This window comes from Sinocyclocheilus grahami, unplaced genomic scaffold (genome assembly GCF_001515645.1).
Source record: "Sinocyclocheilus grahami isolate Dianchi unplaced genomic scaffold, SAMN03320097.WGS_v1.1 scaffold418.1, whole genome shotgun sequence".
Lineage (NCBI taxonomy): Eukaryota > Metazoa > Chordata > Actinopteri > Cypriniformes > Cyprinidae > Sinocyclocheilus > Sinocyclocheilus grahami.
Window position 1 is genome coordinate 1,351,687 of NW_015505597.1, and position 6,251 is coordinate 1,357,937.

Consider the following 6,251-nt stretch of genomic DNA (forward strand, 5'->3'; position numbering starts at 1 on the left):
CCGTAAAAAATTTCTTTTAAAAAAAAAAAAATAAAATCGTTTTTTTTTTTTTTTTTTTTTTTACTTTTTATTTATCATAGAATCCTAAAACAAACAAACAAAAAAAACAGTTAAGCAGCAAATCAGCATATTAGAAATATTTCTTAAGTATCATGTGGCACTGAAGACTAAAGAAATAAATGCTGCTGAAAAGTCAGCTTTGCCATCTTAGGTATATTTTGTGCATAATGTCTATTTTGTAAAAAGAAAGAGCGAATGAATATCTGCTACAATTGTATGCAAAATTAAAAAAAAATCTTTACATTTTAGGGTGAAATATGACCCATATATGTGACCCTGGACCACAAAACCAGTCTTAAGTCGCTTGGGTATATTTTTAGCAATAGCCAAAAAATCATTGTATGGGTCAAAATTATAAAATTTATGCCACAAATCGTTAGGATATTAAGTAAAGATCATGTTCCATGAAGATATTTCGTAAATTTCCTAACGTAAATATATCAACTTAATTTTTGATTAGTAATATGCATTGCTAAGAACTTCATTTGGACAGTTTTGGATTTTTTTTGCACCCTCAGATTCCAGATTTCCAAATAGTTGTATCTCGGACAAATATTGTCCTATCCTAATAAATCATACATCAATGGAAAACTTATTTATTCAGCTTTCAGATGGTGTATAAATCTCAATTTATGTGATGTGCTGTTTACTATGATTGTGTCTAGTGTCTTCTTGAATTGATTTTTTTTCTTTTTTCAGCCTGCATTTGGCCCCTGTGTCTTCTCAGAGAGGAAGCCCAGACAGCACCTGCTGACCCTGCCAGCCCAAACCTCAGCAAGTCTTTCACTTTAGGTAATGCAGCAGACATGAGAGTCAGCACGTCATGCCCCACTGCTACACTTCATGTGCCCTCAAAGGGCCTGTGGATTTTATGCTTATGCTCTGTGCATGTGTGGTCGCCAAGCACGTACACATGTGTGAGCCTGTGTACTCCTGTTCAGTTTGCCTTGCTGTACAAGTGATATGTATGTTCAGTATTAAATCACACGCACACATCCGTACACTCAGGGATTAGATTGCTGCTGGTTAATACCTCCATTGCATATTATCAGAGGGGAATATATGACAGAAGAGTGAGCTTATGTAACTGTGAGTCAACTGGAACACTTGTGTACTGTACATGTTAAAACCTAATCTGTCAAAAAGGGCTTCATTCAGAACAGTAGAACTACATTTTAAAAGAAAAAAACAAACAAAAAAAGCATGCCTTTAATCTTCCTGTTTTACAGCTTTTACCAGTTTTAACAAGTAGACAAATTATACAAAATAATGCAAAAAAAAAAAACTTTTTAAATAGCCTACCATACAGATGAATTGGGTCTTGATTTATTATTCCAGATTTTACATAGCTTAGCTTGCTTTCTTTGTTTTAGGAGCTTGTTATTTTCATGATGCCTTTTTCAGACCTTTTTTTTGTGATTGTTTTTGTATCATAGATAACGTCATAGAGTTTAGACCAAAGTCTGCACTGGACATTGATGCCAGAGAGGCCAATTTCCTCCCCAGGTACCTCAACTCACTCTCCTGTATCTGGATTCTTTGGACATGTGTTCTTCGGACTCTCTCTCTCTCTCTCTTTTTTTAAATAATAATTCTTGATTTCTACACTTTATAGTAATATTAAAATCTGCAGTATGGGAATTATGCAGTGTCCAAAAATGTTAAACGAATAAAAATACTTTTTTTTTTTTTTCAATAAAAAAAGAGAAAGATAAATACATTTTATTTATCCATTTAAAAAGATAAATATTTATTTGTATGCTGGACAATTGTTGGCTGTTTTTCCACCACTACCTGTTCTAACTCACCCGTTAAAATGTTTAAATTTCCATTTTAATTTTGTAAAGAAATGTATATGTAGGCGCAATATACATTTGTCTGCAAAACTACCTCCAAGCATTTAGATGAAAGTTTTAAAATCCCCAGAAACAAATTCAGTTAAGTGTGTAGACTTTTGGTCATGTGATATGTCATGAGGGGTGTTCAATGCTAGTATGAGGATATTCAAGTGTATTTCAGTAGTTTTTGCGTCTCTGATCAAGCAGCTCAAGACCAACTCCCAGAACAAGCAACAAGGCTCGACAGACAGAAGACAAAGGCTCTGAAATTCAAGTGAGTTCAAAAAACAAAAACACAGTCATCCCAAAAATGTATTTGGACCCTTAAGCCTCACCTAAAACATTTGAAGTATAATAAGAATTTTCATTCCATTAAAACAAAGTATCAAACCAAGTGGCATCTGAATAACAATGATTCTAGCTTTACTCAAAACTAACTTTACTATTCTAAGATAAACTTGCAATGACCTTTAACAAAATAGTCCCATAGCTATAGTAACCACAGGCATATTTTATCACATCAGCAACCAGAAAGTGCCCAAATACAAATCCTAACAAACTCATTTTTGTGAAACGTTTTTGTGACCTCTCTAAATGACTGATAATGCAATACTACAAGCGTGTCCAAAAAGCCCAATCAAAACCAACAAAATGTCATGGTAGAGAGCTCTGGGCCATTAATTCTTTATGCTTTTTCAACAGTTAATCATCAGTGGTTGCAAATGTCTTTTGTTAAACCACAGCACCACCTACTGGACATATTCAACATTACAATTTGCCACTACCTCACTGACAGGATCCCTACAGTGTTCAAAAAACAAAGCTTTTAAATATCATCTTACTAAGACATATTATTGGGTATATCATGGTAAAGAGTGCTAACATATTTATATGCATTTTATCTAAGTAAGTCTGCTATACTGTTGTGAAGATCTCATTAATTTTCATTGCAATCAGAATTTAATCTTAATTTGTGGCCATATACATTTTAGTAACTAGACCGAATTGCATATTTTGGCCTCTTAATATAATTGAGGTGTTTTTCCCTCCTTTCCTTATTTTTCTGCATCATACTATACTAGCCATAAAAGCCTGATGTACTAAATATGATGCTTAACAAAAAGACATCAATGCATTTTAGATTTAGTTCAAAAGGCAATTATAGTTTTTTTTTGCATAGAAATTTTAAGGATTTGGGAAAATTGTCATTTATATTTGGTTGAGTTAAAAAAAAAAAAAATGAACAAATGTTACTTTCTTTGTCTCTCTTAGCTGAACAGTTGTCCTGTCTGAACTCAGAGGACTGGTCTCAGTTCCTGCAACAGGTGTGTGCTATTCTGGAGTCAGTAGACCGGGCTGGATCAGTCAATGCCACAGCACCACGCACTAAACTCAACCTGCTCTGTTACCTCTGCACTGTCTGTAACCACAGAGAGACGGCCACACGCCTCATACACTCCCAGCTGGTAAGACACATGTGAAACACAAGCTATTAATGTACAGTCATATGGTCATTATCACAAAAACCATGACAGGACGACCAAGTATCATGTATGCAGTCAAACCAAAATTTATTCAGACACCTTCAGCATTTCTCACATGATCACAGTTTATTCGCTGTAGTTTAGAAAATGGCAATACAATATGACAAGAACTCGCTCTGTGTGTGTGTGTGTGTATGTATGTATGTGTGTATATATATATATATATATATATATATATATATATATATATATATACACACATACAGTATTAACTGCAGTTTTGATTACTTGTTTAGACTTATTTTATTCTCATCTATTTTAGCTTACATCTTTTGCTATGATGTAACATTTGAATGTTCTTCTGTGTAATGATGTTTCACCTCTACATGAATTCCAATTTCCAAACATTAATTCATCTTCGAAACACAAATGACAATGTTTTTAATGAAACCTTAGAGATTTCTTCCCCCTTCATCCCATTAAATCATTAAACCCACCCTCATCATGTATATATTTTAAATAAGCTTCATGTATAAAAATATATTTTGTAATAAAAATAGACTAAGAGGACTTTTTAATCTGCAACCATTCCATGCAGTGCAAATCTCATTTCTTTTGCAATATTATAGAGCGGTTGAAAGTGTACAGTAGGTCAGCTAATGAGGGAAGTTGAACAATAGTGTGTCCGCTGAGGAATGAGTGTCTGCTTCTGTCCTCGCCTCTGTCTGAAAATGAGCTTCCTTGGCTTTCGTGAATGGAAACTGTAATCAGTGGGACTTAATAGATATAGAACGTGTGGAATTTCAATGCCACCTAAAGGTTCTGTATTTATACTGAAACTTTAAGCCAATGTTAATTCAGATAAGTCAAATTTCTCTTTTGGATTTGAAGTATAATTTGAATATAATTGTAGAATTTAAATTTTTGGTTTGACTTGTCACACTGAAGGGGTTTACATTGTGACAATGATCAGACAATGGTGCTGCTAATTACTGAATATATTATAAATATAAAGACTTACAATAACAATTTGAATTGAATTATAATAATCTTACCAGTAGATTCAGCCTAGCAACAATACAATCACTGGAACAATACTCTGTGTGTGTGTGTGTGTATGTATGTATGTGTGTATATATATATATATATATATATATATATATATATATATATATATACACACATACAGTATTAACTGCAGTTTTGATTACTTGTTTAGACTTATTTTATTCTCATCTATTTTAGCTTACATCTTTTGCTATGATGTAACATTTGAATGTTCTTCTGTGTAATGATGTTTCACCTCTACATGAATTCCAATTTCCAAACATTAATTCATCTTCGAAACACAAATGACAATGTTTTTAATGAAACCTTAGAGATTTCTTCCCCCTTCATCCCATTAAATCATTAAACCCACCCTCATCATGTATATATTTTAAATAAGCTTCATGTATAAAAATATATTTTGTAATAAAAATAGACTAAGAGGACTTTTTAATCTGCAACCATTCCATGCAGTGCAAATCTCATTTCTTTTGCAATATTATAGAGCGGTTGAAAGTGTACAGTAGGTCAGCTAATGAGGGAAGTTGAACAATAGTGTGTCCGCTGAGGAATGAGTGTCTGCTTCCATCCTCGCCTCTGTCTGAAAATGAGCTTCCTTGGCTTTCGTGAATGGAAACTGTAATCAGTGGGACTTAATAGATATAGAACGTGTGGAATTTCAATGGCACCTAAAGGTTCTGTATTTATACTGAAACTTTAAGCCAATGTTAATTCAGATATGTCAAATTTCTCTTTTGGATTTGAAGTATAATTTGAATATAATTGTAGAATTTAAGTACCATTTTTTGCAATAGTAGTTTGTACACCAGTACATTCCTCCTCTGGCCACCAGATGTCTCACCACTAGTAGCGTTTCCATTTATCTCTGTGGCAGTTGCTCAGGTTGAGCATTCCTACGGTGGCCGTAAAGTGCAAAGCAAATCACAATTCGGAAAACAAAATGACAAATTACAAACGCAAATGCAAGTCTAAAAAACAAAATAACAATTCAGAAAACATTATTACAAGTCAGAAAACACAATGACAAATTCAAAAACAAAATATGTCAGAAAACACAACGACAAATCAGACAAACCGGAAGAGAAAGTGCAAAGCAAATCACAATTCGGAAAACAAAATAACAAATTACAAACGCAAATGCAAGTCTAAAAAACAAAATAACAATTCAGAAAATATTATAATTCAGAAAACATTATAACAAGTCAGAAAACACAATGACAAATCAGACAAACCGGAAGAGGTAGGTATAGTTTGAGACAGCGCATTGGTTTGGGATTACTCACTGCTGACAGGACGAGATATCTGTCAATCAACATATACAGGGAAGAACCAGCCGAAGAACAGCAGAGTCGTGGTAGAAAGTTCGGAGATGGTATTAAAGTAGCTCAGTTTAAATGTATTGAATGAATTGCCCTTACTATGGAATAAAAAAATATGGTGTGTATATTTACATTTAGTTAAAAGTAGCTGTAAAACATCAGCGCCAGTGGTGCCGATGGATAAGCGCTTGCCCTTGGCTTTTTGATGTGATCGACCCGAGTTCGATCCCACAAATGTATTGTATGAATTGCCCTTACTATGGAATAAAAAAATATGGTGTGTATATTTACATTTAGTTAAAAGTAGCTGTAAAACATCAGCTCCAGTGGCGCCGATGGATAAGCGCTTGCCCTTGGCTTTTTGATGTGATCGACCCGGGTTCGATCCCACCTTTTTTTTCTCCCTTTTCAAATCTCGTATTAGCAATGGATTCTATTTACACTAAGTGAAAATAGCAGTATTTTTAGCAATATGCTATTTA

General features: G+C 33.7%; 1 long non-coding RNA gene across 1 annotated transcript in view; it reads left to right on the forward strand.

The window, feature by feature from the left end:
- The first annotated feature begins 776 nt into the window (after positions 1–776).
- The window catches only part of LOC107551209 (uncharacterized), a 6,709-nt gene continuing 1,234 nt past the window's right edge, over positions 777–6,251 (forward strand). The window contains exons 1-4 of the long non-coding RNA XR_001604741.1: positions 777–852; positions 1,497–1,566; positions 2,106–2,172; positions 3,171–3,364. This is a non-coding gene — a long non-coding RNA (uncharacterized lncRNA). The remainder of the gene's footprint in view (positions 853–1,496; positions 1,567–2,105; positions 2,173–3,170; positions 3,365–6,251) is intronic.